We start from the raw sequence: 27,433 nt of genomic DNA on the forward strand, positions 1-27,433 counted from the left end.
GCTTATGTAAACCTTTGCAACTCAAGTTAGGGAAATCTAGATTCCTGTGACCAGGAGGCTTTACACCACGTTTAGACTACAGATCTGAGCATGTGAAATCATAAAGAATGATACAGTATCATTGTTCAAATTCACACCACACTAAAGACCCTTGTTATGAAAGGATTATGAACAGATTCTCATTGTTTGTTGTTGTTAACTGCAAGTTACAGTTGATTCAGGCTGCTGTCATATGCCATGGGATGACATTTTGGCCAACAACAGTTTGCATATACAGCAGAAGCTACTCCAAATACCTGTGTGGGCTGTGGGTTGTAATTTCCAAAGAGAGTAATTTAAAATTTCATGAAATTTGACAACAAAAGTACCTAATAGAACAATTCTAGGAAATTAATTCATCAGCAAAAGACATGTGACTATATGAAATGATGGCTATGCAATTGTTTTCTCTTTATTTTAGAAGCAGTATTTTATTCAGCCAAACAAGAATGAAATTTTATAGATATGGCTTTTAGACATATGCTCCCTTTTCTTTCTAAAGAGGACAGATGTATTTGTTTTCTCTTTTAAAATAAAAGAAAAAACTTGCAGATATATAAGGATGAGTTATGTATACCATGACTGTTAAGGGAAAGTAAAGTGTTGTTAAGATTTAAGAGTTCTATCTACAGATGTCCTTTGCTTTGTTTTTAAAGGAGGAAGTTTAATTAAAGAAAAACTTGAGCTCCCCCTTGGGGAAGAGTGTTTTTTATAATGATAACAGTCTTTTCCAGTGGTAATCTTTTATACATAAAGAATCCTTGTTTAGAGCCCACTGGAACTTAACTGAAATGTTTCTGTCCCCAGTGGGCTTTCTGATTATCTACTTAGGGAAGAAGACCGATACAATCTTAACAGCTGACATCTGGTACAATTGCCTTCACAGAGGTCTTTTCAAAATGACTTTTAGAAATTGTTTTGTACATATTTTGTCTTTAGGAATGCCATTTAGTCTTATCACCTTATGTCCTATTTAAATATCCTCTATTCCAATGTTTGTATCAGATAATGTTGCATGCCCCATTCATTGCTTTCTAAGTCTACATTGTAGGTGAAAAATCTTTTCTAACAAACTGTTTAAGTGGGAAACTCAACAGTCTCTTCCCACTCTGCTTCTTTGTTGTCCCAGATCATCTTTTGTTCCCCTGAAGCATCCAAAACCACAGGTGCCAGACTAAATTGCTTTACCTGTATTCCATCCACCTAGAGAGAGGCATGACCATTCCTCTGAAGGTGGACTTCATTTCTAGCAACTGCTGTAAGATTTCAAGTCATCAGCTTGAATACATTAGTGCCCTGTGCAGATTTGACTCCTTCAAGTTAAAGTTATAGTACTCCCTCAGATTGTCAGGAGTTACCATTTGTATAATATGATGCAAGTAGGTATGTAAACTAACAAACTAATGGATAAATAAAAAGATTAAAGACCTTGCTATGCCTTGCATGCTGTGGTTTTATTCCGTTAGCTATTTTATTTCGTGAGACCTACACCATCACCCAAGGGGTAAACCCAATGCAGCTGATAGGAAAGAATAATTTAGGCTTAAGATAGCATTCTGTTGTCATTACCACCTGGGAACCCAAACCAGAGGCAAATCCTCCAAATTCTAAAGTCAAATTTGCCATAGTTTTGGCCTCAGACTGACAGATGAATCTTTCAGATTAAAGCTTGTCTGTGACACATTCTTAATTTTTTTTCTCAAATTGTATTTCACACTTTGGGAGAAATGTTTGAAGGCTGACAAAAAATGATAAATGGAGTAGCTGGTAGATACACACTGCTGTATTTATCTTGTTGCTTCCATATGTTTTCATGAATCAATTTTCATCTCAAGATTTATTTTTTTTGGTTGAGGATAATTTTATTTTCAAAATGACTACTCACTAATACTTTTCCATTCTCACTTTACATATCCAGCCCAAGTGAACTCAGAACATTCTAGAAAAATGAACAGAACTACTTAGTAAGCATATGAATGATCGAAAAAGTATGTGTGTGTCATGCCTCTTGTTAAAAGTGGTGTCTATGTAATATAAAACATTACACTTCCTGTAGCTGAAGTTTTATCTGGTCCTGCCCAGCCCCATGGACCCCGAAGCCACTTATGAAATAATCACTCAGAAGCTTATGTTAATTAAAACTGCTTGGCCATTAGCTCAGGCCTACCACTGATTAGCTCTTACATTTAAACTCAGCCCATTTCTGTTAATCTGTATGTTGCCACGTGTTCTGTGGCTTTACCTGTGTGCCATTATATGCTGCTCCCTGGAAGGCAGGCTGGCATCTGCTGACTTAGCCTTCCTGTTCCCAGAACTTCCCTCAAAATGAATGATCATACTATGGTTTGATTTATTTACGTATTTTAGTTTAAAAGTATGTGTGGGTACTTGTACAGATAGTGTACTTGTATGTAGAGTGCAGAGGACAAGCTTTGCTATGATTTGTAAAGAACCATGCACATTATTTGTTGAGACAATGTGTCTCACCAAGACCTGTAGGTAGGCAGACAGGCCAAGGAATCCCAGGTAGCCTCCTGTCTCTTTCTCCTTAACACTGGAATTATAAAAGCAAGCCACAACTCCATACTCATGCTAGTACAGTAAACACTTTACTAAGATGTCTCCCCAGCATAATTACTTATTTATAGACATGATCTCACTGTGTAGCTCTTGCTGATCTAGAAGAAACTGTGGTCCTGGCTGGCCTTGAAGTCTTAACACTATTCTTGTCTCACCTTCTCATGTGCTAGAATTACATAAATAAACCACCACATCTAGTTCATAATGTGAATACAGTCTTGAATAAAAACAGTTATTCTTTTCTCACCCACTTTATGTGTTGGGTTTTATGGGAGACATTCAGGTAGCATGATCCATGAGTATGCATGTGCCTGGTCCCTCAAAAGGGTCACCCAAAGTGAACTAAAGTCATAAATTTTTACAAATATTGTGAAACACTCAAATTTAGGTCAAAGATCTGACACATTTGAAGCTGATATTGGGAGAATGATTTTTATTCACAACCAACTATATTGTATATGCAATTCCAACATATTTACTTGCAAGCAGTTGGTAAATATAATAGGTAGAGGTAAATTCGTGATTATAGGAACTGTAGTAAGTTGACTGCTAGTAAGTTAGGAATTGAGAGGAATGGAGATATTGAAAGATGGGAGTCTAACCCAAGTCTACAGAACCATGATAGAAAAGGAGTCCTAGCCTAATTATTTAAATTCCTTACCTTTTCATTAAGACTCTAACTTTGAATAACCACTGTCTCAGAAGATAGATAACATTTCAACATGAAGCTGTAAATGTATTACTTCTTTTAATTGAGTTTCTTTTTCTTAGGCAAAGTTCTACTTTCTTATATGTGGCCTGATATTTTGTTGGGTATTTCGTATTTATTACTTGTCTGTCATTCTCTGTATATCTGAGCACTACCTTATCTCTTACCCATCTGGGTAACACAGAGTTGACACTCTGATTCTCAGCACAGAACTCACCTTTGCATGTATTGTGCTGTGTTCTAGGACCACTCTAGGACATTACCTCCAGTGAACTCTCTCCCACCCCCAGTACCTTCTTATGCCTCCACATACTAAAACTTCATTCCCAGGGCTTGCAGTAGCAGAAAACATACAAACAAACCAACAACAAAAACAAACAAACAAACAAACAAAAAAAACCCAGCAATCTTGTTATCTCCTCTGTATATTCAAGCTGTTTTCTTCCATTAGAATATACTTCCTCAAATCAAATGTAGAATCTTCGATGTGTATCAACTCCAGTGATCACTAGCTAGGATAAAAATAAAAACATTTGAGTTTGAGTAACTGAATAACCTGAGGAATGGATGGGTTCATATACATAGGTAGATGTGTGGATATATGTGTAAATAGATGCACAGGTAGACAGTCTATACTCAACAAGTAGTGGCTGTCTAGATTTCATTTAAGGTTACTAAAATTGTAAACCCTACAAAAGACTCAAGGAGCCGGGCAGTTGTGGCGCATGCCTTTAATCCCAGGACTTGGGAGGCAGAGCCAGGTAGATCTCTGTGTGTTCGAGGCCAGCCTGGGCTACAGAGTGAGTTCTAGGAAAGGTGCAAAGCTATACTGAGAAACCCTGTCTCAAAAAAAACAAAACAAAACAAAACAAACAAACAAACAAAAAGACTCATGAGACAGAATGTATTTCTTATGAAAAGCTTATTGACAATTTGGCTACAATGTTTCTAAACTTTTATATAAACATGTTTGAGCCGGGCGGTGGTGGCACACGCCTTTAATCCCAGCACTTGGGAGGCAGAGCCAGGCGGATCTATGTGAGTTCGAGGCCAGCCTGGGCTACCAAGTGAGTTCCAGGAAAGGCACAAAGCTACACGGAGAAACCCTGTCTCGAGAAAAAAACAAAACAAACAAACAAACAAAAAAAACATGTTTTATTTCTTGAGTTTTAAGAGGCACTGAAAATATCTGGATGTATTAGGTTTCTCTAAAGAAACATAACTGAGAGAATGAACACATTACAAAGGAGACTTATTAGTTGGCTTACATAATACATGATGGGTTACCAAATAATGATTACTGGTATAGTAAAAAAGGCTAAGAATCTGCTGGTTACTTAGGACATAAATCTGGATAACTCAGAAATCACAATATGGTAATGAAGGCTTGGAGGATACCTGATATACCATAATTCTTAAGTTAGTGTTGGAAAGCCATATAATACTGGTTCATAAGTCAGGAGAAGATGGTAGCAATGATGATAGTAACAGAGTAAATGCACTCACAAGCAAGACGCGAGGTTGAACAGGCAAAAGGCAATAGATTTTCCCTTAGATCCCCTTAATTCTGGACCATTGCCTGAACATACCATGCTCTCTGAGGGAGAGTTTTTTGTTCCACTCAGTCTGTCCTGCCTACTTTTCACCCAACTAGTCTTAGAGACTTAACCAGAAATGTGTCTTGGTTGATTCCAGATCCAATCAATTTAACCACCATGCCATTGCATATTAATATATTAGAAAAAGCAATAAATAGAAGGAAGGCACACTTGAATTTCTTGACAATCCACATCTTGTGTCTTAGTTAGGTTTCTACTCCTCTAATAAAGACCATGACTAAAAGCATCTTGGGGGACAAAGGGTTTATTTCAGCTAACAGGTAGTAGTCTTTTATCAAGCCAAGTTAGGGCAGTCACTAAAACAGAGGCCATGTTGGAACAATGGTTACTGGCTAGCTTCTTCTGACTTCCTGGGTTTGCTTTCTTACACACCCTAGGACCACCTACCCATGCTTGGCTCTACCTACAGTGGGCTGGGCCCTGCCACATCAAGTGTCAATAAAAAAAATGATTTCCTTACAGGCCACTCTGATGATGAGAAAACCAACCAATTTTCTCAGTTAAAGTTCCGTCTTGTCAGATGACTCTAGCTTTTGCCAAATTGACAAAAACTAACACACAGATTACATACAAGGTCTGACTGGGTGATTGAATAATAAATAATCTTATCTGTTCTTTATCATTATATAGCATTGCATTGGTGTTCTAGTTTCATATGTAATACTCATTACATGTAGCATAAGTAGATCAATACTGCAGGGGCAGTAGGATTGAAATTCTGTTCAGAAAATTCATATAATAGGAAGATGCTCACATTCTTAACTTCTGTTCCTTAAACAGACTGTAAATTGATGGATGTGTGGCCTCTTTTCCTTTGTTCTATCACATGCTTCTATTGTTCCCAAATGCCAGTCTGTGGTTTTTTTTTCTCTTTATTCTCTTTCACTATTTCTCTAGGTTAAAATTTTGCTTTTCTTTTTCTAGTACTTATGTGACACTGAGACCAAAATGAGACTGCTGGTTTAGGAAGGAATAGAATTTCCCAATAATGTGCAAAATCATAAAGTTTTTTAACATGTTGGAAGAAAATCAATTTTTCAGTGTCACAGATAAAGAAAATTAGACACACACTCTTTATAGCCATGTGTTCATCTCAGTGAAGTAGACATGATATTAGAGCCAGGTGTGTTTGGGTGGGTGTGTGTGTGTCTGTGTGTGTGTGTGTGTGTTTACATGTGTGAGTCAGACACATTATCCATGGCTTCTTTAAATGAGTCATTAACTCATAGATTTTCAAATGAAATAAATTTATTTTCTACTAATCAACTCTCCATAATAATACATGTGTTACTAAAAAGAAGGAACAAAGGTGTCATCATTCTTTTTCATTTCAATTTTGTTTTTATTGTTTGCATAGAGGCTCCTTTTTCATTATTTATCTATTGTTGTTTGAATTGTGACTAGTGAAAAGATATGATAAATCTTAATCCCCACATCTGCAGAATATGTTCTTATTTTTGCATGGATTTTTTTATAGATATAGTAGGTTATAATGTGCTTCCAGTGGATGAGATTTGGCACTGAATCCAGTGACTAGTGTCTTTCCTAGAAGAGGCCAAAGTGCATGGAAGCTAAGCACTCAAAGAGTAGAAATCAGTGTTTTTCTGAGTTTTAGGTAAGCCTGGGCTGTATAGCAGGGCAGGAAAGATAGAAGAGGGAAGAGAATGTATGAGGAGACAGAGGAAAGCAGGTAGAGGAGGCAAGAGAAGAAGGAAGAAAAGAGAAAGGAAAGGTATTCAAGGAATAACAACAGAGAGGGTCTAAACCTCACAGGTTTCACAGGGGCTGGTACCCTACTATTACCTTGGCTTGGAATTTCTAGCTTTTCAGTCTGTTTAAATCAGCCAGTTTTTGACACTGTGTTGCAATACTTACAGTGATGTAATGATCCCCTTATTCATACTTTTATTATTAGCATTTTCAATCACCTGTGGTCAACTGAGGTTCTACAATATTAAATGTTAAAGTTCCAGAAATAAGCATTTCGTGAGTATTAAATTCCACACCATTCATTTCAGTGAAGCAGTTCATTGAAAGTACATGCTGCCTCACTCTTTGTCCTGCTCAGGACTTGAGCCATCCATGCTCTACTACCACCCATGAGCTGTTTGGCAGTCAACTTGGTTCAGTTCAGTGTCAAGCTTTTACAGCTGAAATGATCCATATTTAGACACCCAGTGCTCCCCCATTATTCCCATCCCATTTTCTTCGCTTCAACTCATCCCGTAGGCATTGTATCATCTCATATTATCAGAAAAAAAACAGGGTAATTTTCTTTTTTATGTGATACTTCCAAAGGGAGACATTACAGTCATATAGCCATCATTGTGAGAAATTCTTGTGTTATATTTGTTATCAGATGCTTCTGTTTTATTTTGCTTGATTTATAAACTGAATTATTATCAATTATTATGGATGATGTAGAGGATAAAACACAATGTATATGGAACTTAGTACTGCCTGTGGATGTAAGTTATTCTAGGGGGTCTTGAAATCATCCTTGTAGGAGAACGGTGAATACAGTGTACTTCTGTTAAGAAAATTACCTTGTAATTTTGTTGACGGTCTAAGGAGGAGATTCATAAGATGGTTACCCAGATGGACACTTCAAGCAGACAATTAGAAATCAGGGAATTTTTAGCCTCTCTAAAGGTGCTGTTGATTATTGGTCCTTTAACTATTTTTCCCCTCCTGAGAAATCTGTTTCCACAGGCTGTGCATCCCTCAGAGTTCTCTTTGTATGGTAAAAGAGTGAGGTTTGGGTGGATGCAATACCTTGAGTGTAGAATGTATTTGTCCAGTGTCATTGTGATGCCCTTAATCTCTAGAAACCATCTCATTCTTTGCTTGGGGTCACATTTAAGGGATTAATACCAATGGCCACTGCCTTTGTGTGCATTTAGTCTCTTTTTCTTCACATAGATTGAAAAGTAGGTACCTGAAAACCATTTTAAGTCCCAGATATCTAATAAGAAAAAGATAGTATTTTCATTTTCTGAACCAGATCATTATGCTAAGTTTGAGATCACACATTTAGCTATCTTCTAATTGATATGCTCTTTGGATTAGAAGCAGAAAGTCAAGCATCTTTTACATGAAAATAAATCATCTGTATCCTCATTACTACTCCAGGAACTAACAATAGTGCAGTGATTTGCACCACGCTTTTATCACATTGTCCTATTCAGTAGTGATTAATAGAGTAATTACTTAATAAAAGGAGATTAATTCAATTTATTTAAATTGAGCAACTTTGTTTAAAAATAACAAAGTACATTTTATTTCACTGCTATCATGATATTAAAACATAGTCTTGGTTAAAAATTTGAATCAGATAAACAACAAAGGAAATAAACCACCCACAGTTGTTCCACATTTATATTTTAATTTGTATTATTTTTCCATTAAGCTTTAATAGATGTGCTTAAACAATAATTGTAATTTGTTAGCTTCCTGTTTCTATTGGCCACTATGATAATTTTTCATAATATAGAGACTATGCTTCAAAGTACCATCTTAGATAACTACACACTATATCTTTACTAGAATATATCCTAACTTATAAACTTTTCACTTTTTACCCTTTATCAACACCTCCTTTTTATTGTATTGAAACAAAAAGCTTTTAGAAACTCCAGAAATGTTAGTACCAAATGTGTTCAATTACATCATAAGGTAGCTGATGTACAAGCTTCCTCTAATTATTGGTAATATTTTATTTAAGTCTAACATCTATGCTTTACTTTCTCAAGTCTCAGGATCCAGAAAGACTGTTTGTGAACATAAAATTATAACACTACTCATTTCGTCTTTGTGATGCTAAGCTCTGCAAAGGATAATGAACTGAATCAGAAACAATACCTACATTCCAAACAATGACAATAAATTGTGCAAGGTGAAAACTTTAATTCAAAGGAAAAATTTGTCATGGAAACACATGCATATACAATGCTATTGTATTTTTAAAGTATCATATACTTTGGTGAGGGCTATTAGTGGACTATTTATGGAGAATGTAGAATTTGAGCTGTGACTTAACATTGATACATTTGAAACACCTGCTCATATGAATGGAGAGAAGGCCTTTTGAAACGAAGGTCAGAGCTATCATTTTAAACAAAAACTAGCTTGTTCAGCATATTTTCTTTTGCCAACTTAGAGTTGCTTAAGGACCGTAGCCAGCCTGCATACTGTGTGGTATCATTTCAGTTGCTCCTAATACGCTGAGCTGGATTGTTGCACCACTTCAGGCTCCTTATGTGCATTTCTGCCCCCATACACTAATACTATGCTTTGCTGTAACCTTTGTCCCTGAAACTGTGCAAATTAATGACCATTGGCCTTGTAAACATGTAATAATAACAGCACATGAACAAATAAATGCAAGATCCCAAAGAAAGATGATTGTTTCCTGCAACAGCTAAACCAGAATGTTCAAAACCAGAACACAGTCAGAACAAGTAAAAGGTGCAGCATAATTCTTAAACAAGGAAGCAAGTTGTAAATGTGTAGATGGAAAAGCTTAAAGTATTCATGGTGTAGACAATTACTTTTCAAATGTCTTACTTTATTTTGAGCAAACTCACAACTAGACAAAATATAATCTATAGTGGAAAAATGGCTTAAGGTGTGTGATACATTTAGAGATTGAAAATATACTTAATATTTGCTATCTTGGGTCACTATTATTGCAATATGTATCGTTTCAATAAACACAATTTTAATTATCAATGCAAAATGAGAAATAAAAACATTCTATAGTCAGGTTTTGTGAAAGAAGTGAATATGATGAAAGGCTTTAAATTCCATAAAGAGAAGATTTTTATTATTTTGGGGGATATTTGGAAGATACTGAATAAGCTGGGACAGGGAACAAGTTTCCCTGGCAGAATCACTGTACATCAAGGTCAATTCCACATCCTTACTTAGTATTTCATCTGGCCTGAGATTTACCAAGTAAGCGAAATTGACCAACTAGTGAGCCCCAAGGATCTGCTTACTCAGCTCTAGTATTACAAGTACATGCCACAATGTACAACTTTCCCCCTTGGGTTCTGAAGACAGAATATGGGTCCTTGTGCTTACAAGGTACTTCACAACAGGTACCACTACAGCCCTCAAAGCATCTTAGTCTTTCATAAATGTTGTAGAACTTGGAACCTGGAACTTGATTACAGAAGGACTAGATGAATTTATTGGAGAAAATGCAATCACATCCAGTTGAAACCATGTGATTCTAAATAAAAGGAGTTCAAGTCGGGCATAGTTAAATGTTAAGTGGAAAGGAAAGGGTTTGTAATCTACAATAACTTAGATGCTACTAGTAACCTTAGTGAACCAGTTTGATACAATATGTGGACCCTTCAGGGTGTTAAGGAAAGTGCCTATGAGAGAACCTCAAAATGGATTCAGTGAATGGTAAAACGTAAGAAATTTGCCTGCAAAGTTAAGGATAAAATAAATATAATGATATGAGAAAATTGTGTTTTAAGAAGAAAATGGTGAATAAAATAATAAAACTAAAACTGGAAAACTCACCTGAATTTTGACTTGAGATAATATATCATCTATGAATTACAATAATATACTCTTGGCAAAAACTCTATCATTAAGATAAGCTTTTGTGTGCATTGGAAAGCAGTACACTAGAACAGGCAATTTTCTAAACTGAAGTAGAAAGATTGAGCTAGATGAATCTATAAATATCTCTATATTTATATTTTGTAAAATATAATAAAAATAATAGGAGAAAATAACATATACCTTGCAGGGTTGAGAGATACATTATGTCCGATGCAAGATTTCTCAGTTGAAAAGTATATGTTTATGCTAAACACTCATTATTCAGGAAAGAAAGACATGCATTTTTAATGATATAATAATGTAGGGATACATCATTATAAACAAAATCGATTTTTAGCTCTATGTTCTATTTTGTTTTATATGATTATCAAGAGAGAATTCAATTTGTTGTTGATATGCCTTTGATTTACTAATCTTTTCCTGTATTAAAAGGTAATGGACTCCAATCTCCCTTAGTTATCACATAACTACATTCAATCAAAAAAAAAAAAAAAACACTTGACAGGCAATGAAATCTAGTGCAAATTTAATAATAATTGAATTGTATAAATTTTATAGTTCCTTCTCATGTGCAGCAAATTATATTATTTTTCTAATTATTGTAGTGACATAGTCTCATTTAAAACAAAATTAAGTTAAATAAAAATAATCAAATAGCAAATAGTAGAATAGATTTATATATTTGGATATATATATGTTGTATATCTTGATAGTGGAAATACAACCAAAGATGTGATAGTTAGGAGACAGAGATCTGCATGAAAATTTTGATAGGAGATTTGAAAATATGTAACATGATTGTCACTCATTTGTCAAACCTTTGAAAGAGTTACTCATTAAGAACTTTGGTAGAAAAATATCTGTTAGGGGTATATGACGGTCACATAAACTAATTTATAGCAAAACAACTACACCATGCTCAGTGTTGGGATTCTAAGGCATTTCATACTTGTCAGTATTTCCACCTGTCACATCATAAAACTGTGTCTATCAAGCAAACATCTTCTCTAAGAAGAAATGTCTGGGAGGTGGGAGGTGATAAAAGGTGAAGAGCACTTTTTGCTTCCCTCATTTCCCAGCACCAATATGGTAACTCATAATCAACCGTAAATCCAGTTCCAGGAGGATCTGAAGCTTTCCTCTTGTCTGCCTGGGCATCAGGTATATGCTTGGTACACATACATATAAGCAGACAAAACACTCATGCATAAAATAATATGCATGAATCCTTAAAAAATTGTTAAGTATTAAAGAAGTAGTTTATATGGCTTACACAACATTTTTGAGCATCTACTAAACACAGATACTGTGATTCTTTTTTAAAATGTGTTTATCTGTGTTTCACTAGTGTACAGAATGTGTTAATAACAATAAATACTTTGTTTGGTTAAGACATTCAAATTTATACAATGGGGCTTATGCATATTTATTGCAGAACTAGGTTCAATCACTTCAATTTGGCAAATACACAAAGTTAGATCTACCTAATAAAAGTTATTTGTCGATATAACACATCTTTAATTTTCTCAGCTTACATACCAGGAAATAATTGATTTCATCTGTAATGACAAACTTTATTCCATAAAAATTCAAATTCAAAACCAACAGAAGATGCACACTTACTGTCTATGTTTCCTGGCCTCCATTATAAGAGCTGCTGAGCTCTGCTATGCCCTTGGACCATGAAGATCACAGTCATTCTGAATCAGCTACCTGGGAAATGGGAGTTCTCTTTTGAAATCTTAGTCTTGTTAATTAGAGAATTTGTAAATGGACTTAAAAGAAAGATTAAGGATCATTTAATTAATGTTTTTGGGAAAACAGGACAGGTGAGCATAAATCTTGGTAGCTGCCAGAAGAAGAGGGAAAAGAAGCAATTTTAAGCAAGGAACAATTGTGTACTTTTAGAGAGGTCTGTACCTCAATAATAGGGGATGCAGAATAAAACCAACTCAAGTAAATCTACAGCTCAAACAGATGAGCACAGGGGATGGGACTTCAAAAATCTACAGCCACATCCTACTTCTACAACACTGCTCCTCCCTTTGATAATCTGACAGTATACACTGCAAAGTTGATTTTATTTTATTTTATTTTATTTTTGATTCATGACTCACAGTTAAAGTTTTCCTTAGGTCTCAGAAGATATGTTAAATTTTCAAAATTTTACTAGGATGAAGTAGATCTTGGGTTTCACTTCCAGTATTGCTAAGAAAGATGAAGAAGACAGGAAGAAAGAAAGAAAAGAAAGAAAGAAAGAAAGAAAGAAAGAAAGAAAGAAAGAAAGAAAGAAAGAAAGAAAGAAAGAAAGACAGGAAGAAAGAAATAAAGAAACAAAGAAACAAAGATAAAACAAGTGTTTCTTTTCTATTTATATCACATGTATTTTCCGTGTTATTATAAGATTATATTCTATGATGTCTTCATAGAACCCAAGTTGTTAGATACTTTCTCATTTAATATCATATAAAATAATTATATATAATATTGTAATTTCATAATGGGAGGAAACAGCATCAGGCAGTCAAGTAACATTGAATCATACTCTGGCATCAAATTATTATGTTGCACTTCTCCTTAGTTTCATGGTCTACAGGTAGGCTTAAGACCACATACAGTACGCATGTGCAGCTTATGAGATGGCTCTGTGGGTAGGAGCACTTGCCCTCAAGGCTGAGGATTTGATTTGCATTCCACAGATCCACTTGTTTGAAAGAAAAAACCAGCTACCACAAATTGTCCTCTGATCTCCATATGTGTACTGAAGGTCAGTGGGCAAAAGGCCGGTTACACTCCCCAATCTAGATTCGGTGTTGAGAGGTCTCCAGAAGTTAACTTTTTAGATTTCCAAGTCTCACCCAATCACGGCATCAGGTTTGATGTCTGTAGCCTTGTAATCACCTTCAGGCTTTGATATGGAGGATTCTTCCCTTTTTCAAGTCTTTCTGATCCAAAGTCTTGGAAACTATCAAAAATATTTGTTACTTTCCACCTCAGCTGTTGCTTCAGTTTTAAAAAGTCACCTTTTACTCTGTTTTTATCCTTAAGTCCTTACTTAAGTTGAGGTTTTTTTGGAAGGAGGCCTGTCTAGGGAGGGAATAGCCCAAACTGCATTAAGTATTCTTTTTTAATTCTATCAAAGCCATGCTTATTTATTTTACGTTTTCCTTTCAGAAGCACAACTTTTCTGTTTCACCTTTGAGTTTTGACATACATAGCTCATAATATACAAGTGACATTTATACTATTTTTATTTATTCTTTGAAAATTATGCATATGTATATAATATATCTTGATTACATCTACCACCAAGCCTCCTTCCAATTCTAAGCAGGACCCCCCTCCAACATTATCTCTCTCCCAACATAATGTCCTAATTTTTAATGCATTGGATTTCATTAATGCTGCATGGGTGATCATGAGTATGGGGCCATCTATCAGGGCATGGACAACCTACTAGTAGATGCTCCCCTAAAATACTCTTGAGTCAGGGTCTTACTGTATAATCTTAAGTGACCTGAAATTCACTATGTAGACCATATTGACATTAAACTCACAGTGATCCAACTGCCTCTGCCTACTGAGTACTGGGATTTTTAAGTGACTCAGCCTGGTGAGAATCTTGTGTAGGGAACCACTGCTGCCGTTAATTCATATGTCCAGAAAACAGTCCTTCACAGCACTTCTCCCGACCCTCCAGTTCTTACATTCATTCCATCCTGTCTTCCTCAACATTCCCTGAGCCTTGGGTTACAAGGGGGTTGATGTAAATGTAATATCTCTATCTGAGCACTCATACTTGTTTATTCTCAGCACTTCAAACAGTTATGAGTCTCTGCATTAATCCTTAGCCACTTCAAAACCTTTATTTCTATGAAGCAGTTCTAGGTGGGGATACAGAATGGTGTTTTCACCTTTCATTGCGAATTATGTGCAGATACTGCAGTGGTTCAAAGATTCCACCAGAATCCATTCATTCAGCTTCTCAACTATCAACACAGGAACTGATACCCAGGAAATAGTCTCCTTTTACATATCTACGAACCGTGCACCTAAGCTCTGGGCTCTTACTCTTGGCTCACTATTTCGCATCATGTGTCTATCTTTATTTCTTCTTTAAAATCCATAGAGTGGAAAATGCACTCTAATCCCTGAAGATGGTAGATGATAACAAAACCATAGATATTTCCCACTATTTATTTATTAGAATTTCAAGGCTAAGTGGAAAGATTAATGAATAGAGGAGCTTTTAATTGAATTTTTAACACAAATAATATTTTAACTCATAAATAGTCAATGATAAAATAGAGTAACAATCATTCATGTTAATCGCCAACTGTCTGTGATTTTACAGAGAAAAAAATCATTGTTTTTAAACTTTGCAAAAGAAGCACAGTAGAATCTGAAAAGTGTTAAGTACATTTCATTCCTGAACTTAAGGGTACAGCTCTTGTTACAGTAATGGCTTTCTTAGTAAGTGCTGAAGATTGAAGAAACACAATTCCTTAGCCCACCTACATGGTTTAACTGAACACTCATGAAGCAATTGTTAGATTTAGAAAACTTTGGATGTATGTTCCTCTATAAAATACTTGTGATAGAAAGGAACATTGGATTGGAAGAGATGGAAAGATTCTCTACCTTTTGTTCTACCTACCAGAGAAGTGACTGTTGAAGGTGAAAATTGCTGATTTCTGTTTCTTCAATGTTAAATTGATGCTAATAATCCCTAACATTCTTTCTAGGTTATAAAGTTATAAAGTAAAATAGCACGCTAAAGTACTTTATAAGTTTGAAGAGGCTAATGTAAGTTGGCTTTTTTTTTTTTTTTTTTTTTTTTTTTTTAGAAAAATCAACATGAACTTGAATTCTTCCATAGACAAAGGCCTTGGAAGCTAAGAGGTTGCTTGTAATACTGTAGAAAAACCCATGAATAGTTGTTGAGTTTCAAGATCAACAGCTTAACTACAGAACAGAATAGTCATTCAGAGGCAGCTGCTCAGATGAAAATAGTGTTGGGTGCATGTTGATCTCAATTTACAATTTACTATGAATCCACTGTGATGACTCTGGCATGACTAAGAATAATTTAACTGTGTATGAAGTGTTAGTCTATTGTTATCTGCATTTATCCACCCGCACCTATAATATTCAGTACAATTCAAGGCATATTTATGTTTACTTTTTGTTATTGTAAAATTTCTTTTTATTTATTCTTTGTGTCTTTCACATCATGCATCTCGATCCCATTTATCTCCTTTTCCCTTTGTATCCTCTCTGCCCTTACATCCCCCCCCCCCATAAAATAAAACTTAAGAAAAAGAAAGGAAGGAAGGTAGATGAATTTCTAAATGGTCTTATGAAATAAAAAACACGGAGCCAGATTTTTGTTTTAAAGCCTTAGAGAGATCAAGGAAATATGGAAAGCCACCAGCTAACCTCACCTCACCAACTCCGTGGTGTCTAAGGAGAGCAATTTCCTGTCTACTCAGACTTATATGCCTTGCTTTTCTGCCCTCTCATTGGCTCTTAGCCCAGCCACCTCACTTCCTCTTCCTACACAGCTCTGTCACTATCTGTCTGTCTGTACAGACCTCCAGGTCTCTATGGTTGGTACTGGGATTAAAGGCGTATGTCACCATGCTTGGCTCTGTTCCTTAGTGTGGCTTTGAACACACAGAGGTCCTGTCTGCTAAGGGATTAAGAGCATGTGCTGCCTGACTTCTTGTTTACTTAATATGGCTGGCCTTTTCCCCCTGATCTCCAGGAAAGCTTTATTTATTAAGGCACAAATAAAATATCACCACATTTCAGTATGAATAAAATTATCGCCAGGCTGTGGTGGCGCACGCCTTTAATCCGAGCACTCGGGAGGCAGAGCCAGGTAGATCTCTGTGAGTTCGAGGCCAGCCTGGACTACCAAGTGAGTTCCAGGAAAGGCGCAAAGCTACACAGAGAAACCTTGTCTCGAAAAACCGGAAGAAAAAAAAAAAATTATCACCACAAAAGAAGGAAGGAGGAAAGAAAGATCTTCTCATGGAAAATGTAATGTGACACAGTGAGTCTCACAGTTTACTCTTTTATCCATATATCTTTATTTACAACTGTTCATTGCAAAGAGTTATCGGTCTGGTTTAAGGTCTCTGGTTTCTGTTACACTATTGATGCTGGGCCTTCACTGGGACTCCTCTTGGCTGCCCTGTTGTTGTCCTGAGTGTTGGAGGTACTGCAGCTTTGGGTCTGCAGGACTGACCTCTTCACATACTCCAGCAAATCACAGATGGGGTGCATGTTGGGGTGAGCCAACTAATAACCCTAGTTCTGGGTCTGGGTATTTGCAGGTTTGGTCAGCCCACCAGCTCTCCCCCATCCTCACGGCCAGAATGAACTCTCTGGCATTGCTCTGGCTAGTTAACCCCTTCCTTGCAATGATGGGCAGCATGGGTTCTTCTGCTTTCATGCCCGCCTGCAATGTCGGCTTCCCCACACCTAAGCCAAGAGGACCAACTCTACTGTGTTGCCTAGGCAAGGTACAGGGTCCACTCTCCCAAGTGCTGCAGCAGGTGAAGGACAGAGACAGTGCTCCTGCTCTTATGACCACAGGTCCAGCTCTCCCACTAGCCACAGGTGGCAGGGGCGAGGATGGGGAGGGCATCTTTCTCTCACCCTCATCACCATGTGGCAGACTAGGAGGGCATGGCCAGCTGTCCCACTCACACCCTCAGGGCCGCCTCACCCTCTCCTCCACCCACAGGGTCTACTCTGCTGTGCTGCCTGGGCAAGGAATAGGGCCTGCTTTCCTGGGTGCTACACTGGTAAGCGAGAGGGTCAGCTCCCTGGTCTGCTGCAGGCAGCAAGGGACGAGGGCTAAAGGGAAGGGGAGGCATCTCTTTCGCCCTCTCCACCACATGACAGACAAATAGTGGGGCTAGCTCTCTTATACAGGGCCTGCTCTCCGGAGTACTGCACCTGCTGAGGGGCAAGGACAGTTCTTCCACTTATGACCTCAGGACCAGGTCTCCTAACTGCCACAGGCAGTAGGGGGTGACGGGGTGGAGAAGACATCTCTACCCACCCATGCCACCATATGGCACATGAGAGGTGGGGCCAGCTCATCTGAGCCCTGCTCCCACCCATCCACCCACACATGAACAGGGTCAGATCCACTGTGCTGCCCAGACGAGGTGTAGGGCTCTCCTTCCCTGAGTGCTGCAGCGGTGAAACAGGAAGGTCAGCTCCCTCGCCAGCTGGAGGCAGTAGGGTGAGGGGTAGGGCATCTTTCCCTTGCCCCCACCACCACAGTGCATATGAGGGAAGGCAGTACCAGCTATCCCACTCTCATGCCCCCAGGGTTGGCTCACCCCTGTGCCTTCTACAGAGTCAACTCTACTGTGTCGCCCAAGTGAGGTGCAGGGCCCCTTCTCCACGAGTGCTGCTACGGGTGAGAGACTGGGTCAGCTCCCCTGCTTGACAAAGGTGGTGAAAACAGAGCAGAAGATGGCAACGTTCCCTCACCCATGCCACCACATGGCAGACAAGAGGGGCGCAACCCACTCTCCCATTCTCACACTCTCAGGGCCAACTTTCCTATGCCCCCGTAAACACAGTCAACTCTAATGTGCTGCCCTGACCGGGTGAGGTGTAAGAGCCTCTTTCCTGAGTGCTTCAGCAGATAAGGGGCAGGACCAGTTCTCCCTAGTGTGGCAGCCAGTGAAGGCCGGGCCCAACTCTGCACAGCCCTCTCCTTTCTGCCTTTGATAGTATCAGGAGCCACAGACATCAACACAGACCTGGGCTGCAAGAGGTCCATGCACACAGATATGGCCCCAGCAGCAGCCCAGGCCCAAACATCACCGTTACTCTGGGTGGCAGTCAAGCCACTCATTTCAGCCTGCTCCTCACTGCTCTCAGCTCTTCAGATATGCATCTATCCACTGGAAATGAACCATTCTCTCTCTCTCTCTCTCCCATACCACTTCATGCATTTGCTCACCATCATAGTGCCCGACTGTCTGGCACTACAAAGCACCGCGTGTGCCCATGTTTTCTCCTCGGAGCCCAGGGAGGATAAGGGTGCGTGGGTGCGTGTGGATCTCCTTGTCCTACTTGGTCCATCATGGCACTGGGCCCGACCATGCTTTCTCCTCAGAGCTGGGGGCGGACTGCCCCGGGTATGCATGTGGGTCTTCTTGTTCCTCTCAGTCTGTCCCATATTTACTCGTTTTAATGTACCCACGAAGGTTGTCCATTGCCCGACATCTGATGTTACCCTTCTACACTGCATAATTTCAATAAGGGTGAGCGGATCTACCCTCCCAACATTTACTTTTTCCTAGTAGAAAACATTACGATTTTCTCTCACATTACTTTTGTTTATTTACAATCTTATTTTGAAATTTTAACACATAGTTTATGTATGTGTCACTGTTTGGCCAGCATGTTTGCCCATGTACCATGTCCATGCCTAGTATCTGTGGTGGTCAGAAAAGGGCAAAAGTGTCAGATTGGCTGGACTGGGCTACAGATGGTTTCGAGACACCATGTAAGTGTGGAACTCAAAATCATGTTCTCTGCAAGAGCAACATGTGATCTTTACTGCTGAGCCACATCTCTAGGCCCTCTCGCTGCAAATACTCTACATGGTACATTTTTAATGTATACACATTATTAATACATATTCATATATGTATATATGTGTGTGCAGCATACTGAGTCTCTATTTTTAAATATGTATTCCACATTGCCATCATTTCTGGCCAACATACTACATAGCAGAGCACTAGAGCTCATTTTTCCCCTCTTTCTTACAACTTACTACTCATTAATCAGTATTTCAGTATCATTCTTTCCCTTGTACTCTCCTGTGCCTTTGCAATCACAACTTATTTTATAGTCAAGCCCTACAAATCAGCTTAGATTCCATGCACTGGTGATATCATAAAGCGTTTTTTTTTTCTCTGCACCTTGCGCATGCCACTTAGTGAGATCCAGTTCCATCTATCCCGTTACAAATGACAGGATATTTTTCACCATGTACCCAAGCTCAACCACTCATTGCTTGACAGACTTATTGTTTCTGTGTCATGGCTGTAGTAAATGCCACTGCAATTACGTAGGAATATGTATGCCCCTTTGACATCCTGATTTCATTTCCTTTGCATGTATTGAGGTGCAAGATTGCTAGAATAAATGCAGTTCCATTTTTAATTTGTTGAAAAACCTCTCCATGTTACTTCCCATTATGACTCTATTAATTTCATTCCTACTCACTGTGTATAAAGATTCTTTTTCTCCATATCCTCAGGAGCACTTTTTTTAAAATGTCACAATCATTTTAACAAGAGTGTAGTGACACCTCTTTGTAGTTCTGACTTACATTTCCCTGGTGGTTTGAAATCTTAATATGTTTTTCATGTACCTTTTAGGCATTTGTTTTTTCTTCTTTTGAGAAATATCTATTCAAGATTTGTGATCATTTTAAAATAAAAATCCTGAGGTTTGCTATTGATATAAATATTTTAGCATGTTTGAAAGGATTAAAGGGAAACTAGAGTTATTCAAATGTTGGCAACTGAGGGCTGGAAACCTTATTTTGCAAAGGGCTTGTTACCCTATTACAGAGGGAAATTTGAGTGAACTATGAGAAGCTAAGGATGACCAGCTTTATCATCTCTTCCATTGTGGTCAGGGCTACAGCCAGTGGTAGAATTTGTAGAGCACCAATTTATAGCCAAGTCTGAAGACTGTGTGGAAAATCTAGACTGACTTGACCCTGAATGCAGAATTAATTCTCCTTGAGGATACTTCAAGACAAACTATATGATTTATCCACACACTCTAACATTGGATGGAAATTTTGAATTGTGGAGCTTTCATTGAAGGATAAATAGATATTTTGAAAAATTCAGTGCATATTAGGTATCTATTAAGTATTCCGTACAGCTAAAGCCCGATTTTCTGATATCCACAGAATCCTAATTTTGTGTTAATTTTCATTGAATAAACTATGATCAGGAAATCCAGTCTAGAAAAAGTACATCTTATATATGGAATGGCTATAACAAATATTAGTATGATTAAAACTCCTGTTTCTCACCATGAAGGTGCCAATTAAATATTTTTTAAAAATCTTTGTGTTTTTGTCTGTGCACTATAGGTATGATGTGTTATATGTGTGTATGTGTCCATTTGTATATATGACTGTAAATGCTGTGGGATGTGTGTGTGTGTGTGTGTGTGTGTGTGTGTGTGTGTGTGTGTGTGTATGTGTAACTTTGTATGTCAGTCCTGGTCTTCTACCTTGTTTTGAGGCAGAATTTCTGTGTTGATACCACTGGATAAGCCAGCCTTGGAGCTGGTAGGGATTGTCTTGTCTTGATTTCTCATCTCTTTTTAGGAGCACTGAGATTACAGATATACCTGTTACGTTGTCTAGATTTGATGTGGGTTTGAGAATTGGAAATAAAATCCTTATGCCGGCATACCATGTGCTTATCTGAGATATCTCTCCAGCACACTATTAAATGTTTACCATCTTAGTTTTCTCTTAGCTTCTTCAATCATGTAATGTATCATTTTCATTATAAACAAATGGATGTGTGAAAATTCTAGGTAGGTTTCAAAATGAATACCTACTTTATTTTATAAAATAAATCTAGCTAGTTGAAGACTTCAAACATTTGTTCATTTTCAATTGCACAATAAACATAATGTAACACAATTTATGTGGGTGGAAGAGAATCAGAAGAAAATTGTGTGCCTAGAGTTTTACCCTTTCCAGAAACATTTTAGCTGTTGGCAGTAGGTACAAAGAATCATGCAGGTGTGGTGAAACACACTTTTAATCCCAACATCCAGGAGGGAATGGCAAATAGAACTCTATGAATGTGAGACCAGACTGACTGAAAAACATATGAGCTGCAACCAGGACCATATAGTAAGATGTTTTAAAAAATAAAGATAGATGATAGATGATAGATGATAGATAGATAGATAGATAGATAGATAGATAGATAGATAGATAGATAGATAGATGATAGAGATAGATAGATAGATTGATAGATAGATACGTACATACATACATACATACATACATAGATCGATTAAATGATTAAATAAAAGGTCTGAGAATCACAGAGCTAGCAGAACCTGTAGAATCTGATTGGATCCAGTTAGTGTGCTGTTATCTACTCCACACTGAGTTGTTGAACTGTTCCCTAAAACAAAGTCTAGATGCATCCTAGGTGTGTCTGCTGAATTTTCAAGTATTCTCCTATTGCCTCAATTTTTAGCTTTCCTCACTTCACAACTTCTGTATTATAGGGCTTTTACTTTTACATTTTCATTTGTCTTAATATCCAATGTAATAGCTCCAAGTTGGAAGGGTATATTACCACTAAGGCACCAATTTCATTTTCTTCTGACTTTTTTCCTTCTTAAAGTCAACTGTGGGTAATGTTATACACTTACTATTTGTGTGACTTCATGAATGAAAGTTTTGATAACTTTGGTAAAATTCTTCCTCAATTACTTCTCAAGGAAAAGTCCTCTTTAGTTGTTGGATGTTTACAACTAGAACTTTACTGACCTGCCTGTATTTTGCCTTTGTCTCTCTTATCTGAGCTGACAGTATTTGATGGTTGATTTCTTATTGTCTTATTTAAAAAAAAAAAAAACTTTAGCATGAAACTAATACTTTCTAGGCAATGTGTTCAAATCATACTGACAGCACTGGATAAAATGTTCAGGTTAAAAAGATTCCTATTACAAGCAGATATCTACTGTGTTCACTTACTTCAATCTCTCCATAAGATAGTGCTCTGGGTGGAATGCCACATTTTTGATGTAAGAGAATAGATTTAATAGTGTGGTTAAAAAGGAATAGGAGACCATGGTAAATGAAGACCACATGAGAATAGGAAGAAGCAAAGTGCTAGAGAGGCCCACAGAAATCCACTAAGATACCCCCACAACAGACTGCTGGCAATGGTCGAGAGACAGCCTGAACTGACCTACTCTGGTGATGGGATGGCCAAACACCCTAACTGTCGAGCTAGAAACCTCATCCAACTACTGAAGGATCTGGATGCAGAGATCCATGACTAGGCCCCGGGTGGATCTCTGGGAGTCCAATTAGTGAGAATGAGGAGGGTTTATATGAGCGAGAATTGTTGAGACCAAGGTTGGATAAAGCACAGGGACAAATAGCCAAATGAACGGAAACACATGAAATATGAACCAATGGCTGAGGGGTCACCAACTGGATCAGGCCCTCTGAGTGGGTGAGACAGTTGATTGGCCTGATCTGTTTGGGAGGCATCCAGGCAGTGGCACCGGGTCCTGTGCTCATTGCATGAGTCGGCTGGTTGAAACCTGGGGCCTATGCAGGGTCGCTTGGCTCAGCCTGGGAGGAAGGGACTGGACCTACCTGGACTGAGTCTACCAGGTTGATCTCAGTCTGCGGGGAAGGCTTTGCCCTGGAGGAGATGGGAATGGGGGGCAGGCTGGGGGGAAGGTGAGGAGGGCGGGAGGGAGGAGAACAAGGGAATCCGTGGCTGATATGTAGAACTGAATTGTATTGCAAAATAAAAATTAAAAAAAAAAAAGAAACAATAAAAAAAATAGTGTGGTTAAAAAAATCAACAACTGGGCAGTGGAAAGGGGAGAATACAATGAAAGTTTAAAACTTTTGCAAATGTATTTATGTGCATGCTGGGTGGTTATCAGAATGCCTTTGTACAAAAGAAGCAATTTTTAGAACTGATGTATCAGTAATATATTCCCTAGTAAGGACCCTCTTCTGATTGTAAGAGAACTTCATTGTAAAAGCCACAGCTTTGCTAAGTTGTAAGTCTAGTAAGGTCAAGGATATACTGATTAATTGATAAGCAAAGCATCCTGCAATGTCATGATTTCTCTGAGAAATAGATGACATTCCAAAATGGGATAACTGAAGAAAGTTTTAATAGGAGATGCTCATGAAGTATTCTGTAGTAAGAGAAAGGATGTGAGGTTGTAGAGCACTTCCAACTAGCAGCTGTACAATGCCTTATTATTCTTAGAAAATAATCCTGGAAGGTCAAGCCTAGTAGGCAGCAAAATCCCAATAAGAGCTATAGCTATAGACTAGCTATGCTTTTTTAAACAATATGTTGAATAGTTTTCTGAGAATTTCATGTATTTTATTTTGTATATGGTCACCTCCTTCCAATTACTCCCATAATCACTCTCGCCACAGCCCCCTCTCCATCCTCCTCCTCCTCCTCCATATTGTCCTTCTCATCTTCTGATTTGTTTTTATTCCCCATTAGGTCCAGTGTCTGTTTCCCAGCGAGTTCTGAAGTGAGACTTGCCCTAGCATGTGGTTTCCCTACTAGGGGTCACATCATTTAAAGAAAACAGACTGTCCCTCTCCCAGCAGTTATCAAATACCAACAGCTTCTCAGCAAGTGGTGGGCTTTTATGAGGTCATGTAGGTACTTCCCAACATTGGTCTAGGAGGGCGGAAAGGAGAACTGAATAACTAAGTTTTTCTCCTCAACTCCATCTTTCACTGCAGGCCATTGGGTCCACGTAAAACCATATTTACTGATCTGCCATCTGAAGTACAGAGTTGGGTAGAGAACAGGATGGAAGGAACAACAAAACGACCAGCAGAATTCTGAGCACTTACCACTGTGCCTGGGATGCATTAGGAATTTGGTGAATAACAGCATAAGTAGATGAATAAAAGGTTGAAAAGAAAACTGCCATGTGCTTATTATTTTATGTTAAGTGAACATTTATTATTTTTGGCAGTTCAGTTTCTCTTACAACTCCAAGCTTGAAGAATTTATGATTGTACGAATTTTATGGGAGGCTTTCCTTCAACTATAAAGGCTTTGAGGACAGACGTTTGCTAGAGATTTTCTGTATATAGTATGGAACAGTGATAGTCTGGGAAGTCTGTAAACCAGTGGATAAATTGTACCATTCCTTTTACTTTTTGCTGTGTCATTCAAGGTCAGCACAGCCTCATCAGCCCTGAGGGCCAGGATCCACCCAAAACAGACAGCTCCCTAATTTCTGGTGATTTTGTGATCTGAGCTCCATTACTCTCCTGTCCTTTCTGTCAGTTTTTTTTATATCCTTTCAATAAAGTCATTTTCTGCTTCAGTTAGCCTCATTCATTTTCATTGTTTGCATAGAGAGAAAAACACTTTTTATATTTGTCCCAAAGACCTAGAGATATAAGTTCAGAATTTATCTTTCTCTTTTAAACCTTGTATAAAAGGATATTGATGCCACTTTGAAGGTAGATGTTTCTATATAGTCTTGTACTAGTCACTTTTCACAGTCAAAGTTCAAAATCCAATATTTAAAATTAAAATATCTCTTATGCACTTACAAAACAATCATAATTTCAGTAGTTGAGATATGTTAAATATGATTGTATATGACATGAGTGAGATCAGGTTTTAAGTTCCATTAGGGACCCACCAAGAAAACTTTCTGGAACAACACATTCATAATCCTGAACAACATCAGAAAATCATATTTTACTTTTAGCAAACATCAATTTTATTCTTAAATTTACATTTGCTTGTTTTAACACGGTCACTATTTGTAGCCCATGCTGGCCTTAAGCTCATATTTAAATATCTTCTTTCATATGCCTGTGCTGAATAACAGGTATATACCATCATATCCAGTTGATAATGAACATTGAAAAGTAGATACTAGCCTAGTAACTTGATAATTTAGAAAAGGCTTTTAGTGGCATGACATCTGGAGAGTTTTCAGCACATTATAAAACTGTAAAGCAGGGCTGGAGATATTGCTCAGTGGTTAAGAGCAATTATTGCTCTTCCAGAGGACCTGAGTTCAGTTCCCAGAGATGACACAATGGTTCACAAGCTTTTAAAAATCCAGCTCCAAGGGATTCCACACCCTTCTCTAGGCTCAGAGGGCACTTGCACACAAGTAGTATACACACACACACACACACACACACACACACACACACACATCTTTTACAATAACAAAACAAACAACAGCAAATGTTTTCTGTCAACTAAGTTTTGGAGATAAATTGACTTAGCTACTAGGATGATAAATCATTACTACATCTTGCTCAAATACAATACCTTCTCTTTTTCTTCTTAGAGAAATCATTTAATTTAACTGAGTGACTTCACCACTCACTTGGTGTAGAGACTTGGGATAGACAGTTACTCCAGTCAGATATTTTATTATCTTTTCTTTTCTTTAAGAGAGAGATAACTGAAGCTTTTGCTATAGAAAGGTAGCTATATAGAACTCTCTACAAAGGAAAATTTAAAGTATTTGATATGCTATATCACCAAAACCATGTCTGACACTCAAAGGATGCTTGATAAATACATGGTTAAAAGATAAATCAATACAAACAATAAGCAGCTAAATAATGATAATGATAATAGCAGTAGTAGTAAACAACACAGAAAATTCTGTGAAATAATATAGGAAACAAGATGGAAAGCAAAGAAGAACCGAACAGTCAAATAAAATGTTACAGTGGGTTTGCTAACGTTTACTATTACCTCAAGGCAATCTCTTCTTGTATTGGCTATACCCTTCACAGAGGCCTTTAAATACAAACAAGAAAAAAAGAAAATTAACACAAAGCAATCTCAGGAAGGACACATCTATTGGTTGAACAAAGATGAGATGGATTTCTTAGAAGACTATGTAAACAGATGCAATAGGCAATTCTCCTGACAGCATCTTTACAATGAATGATGAATTTCACTCTCTGTTTACTTATTTTTTTTCTTAAACTAGGTCAAGAGCATCATAATGCCTCCTTTTGTTTCCCTGCCAGGACAGTTTTCTGGTGTATTATGTATTACAAGTGGAGAGGTTCATAATGTGTCAGAGAGAGAGAGAGAGAGAGAGAGAGAGAGAGAGAGAGAGAGAGAGAGAGAGAGAGAGAAAGAGAGGGAGAGAGAGAACTGGAAATAGGGAAGTTGACTTGCTTTCCCAGAGGATAGGGGAAAGTTGAAATTAATGTACAAGTTAGGAAAGGAATGAAATAAGTCTCACAATAGGAAGTGTAGGGCTTACAGGGATGCATTTAAAGTGGTAAGTGGAGAAGGGAAAGGGCAGTGAGAAAATCTAGATAGAGAACAAATTCAGTTTGGAACACCTGGCTTTTGTAGGAAAGTACCATGACAATAACTGCATGGCTGTCTTTGACTCCTGTTCTCACGTCTCTGCTCTCAGCTTCAAGCCATGTGGTTTTGGGGATGCTTAAGAGTTCAATCTGTAGCATGTTGGAAGTCTGACAACCTTGGGGTGGGAGTTGAGGAAGCTGTCAAAACAAATTGGCCTCATAAGGCAAAAGAGCCAAGTTCTACACTCTTTTCCATGCTGGGATGGAATGTGTTCAGTCAGCTCAAATGTAGCACTGAACTTCAGCAGCCCACTGCATGGGGGAAGATATATTGGTCCAGGGTGAACACTCAAGGACACGCATTTGGGATCCTTATGCATTTCTTTAGGTTTTTTTTTCAAGTAAGTCAGCTTTTTTGTCCCTAGGGCAAAGTTTTATGATGTGAACATTCATATTTAGTAAAAGAATGACATATGTTAGTGATAACGATTTTTAAAAAGAGTTTTTTTTAACTTTTACCCCCGTATCTCTAGGTCAGTAACCAATAACATTGCAGGACTATCCTTCAATAAGTGAGAATAAAGCTGTCATCAATGTCTTTCATTATTTAAGTAACTTTTAGTTCATGAAGTATTTACATTTCCACTTTTACTCTAACACTGTGACGTGTAAGAAAATCAAGTCACTGCGAATTTTGGTTAATTCCTAACTAATAATGAGGCTTCTCAATTCCTTTAAAATATTTCTATTGGGTTACTTTATTCATTTCTT

This window comes from Peromyscus eremicus, chromosome 4 (genome assembly GCF_949786415.1).
Source record: "Peromyscus eremicus chromosome 4, PerEre_H2_v1, whole genome shotgun sequence".
Taxonomy (NCBI): domain Eukaryota; kingdom Metazoa; phylum Chordata; class Mammalia; order Rodentia; family Cricetidae; genus Peromyscus; species Peromyscus eremicus.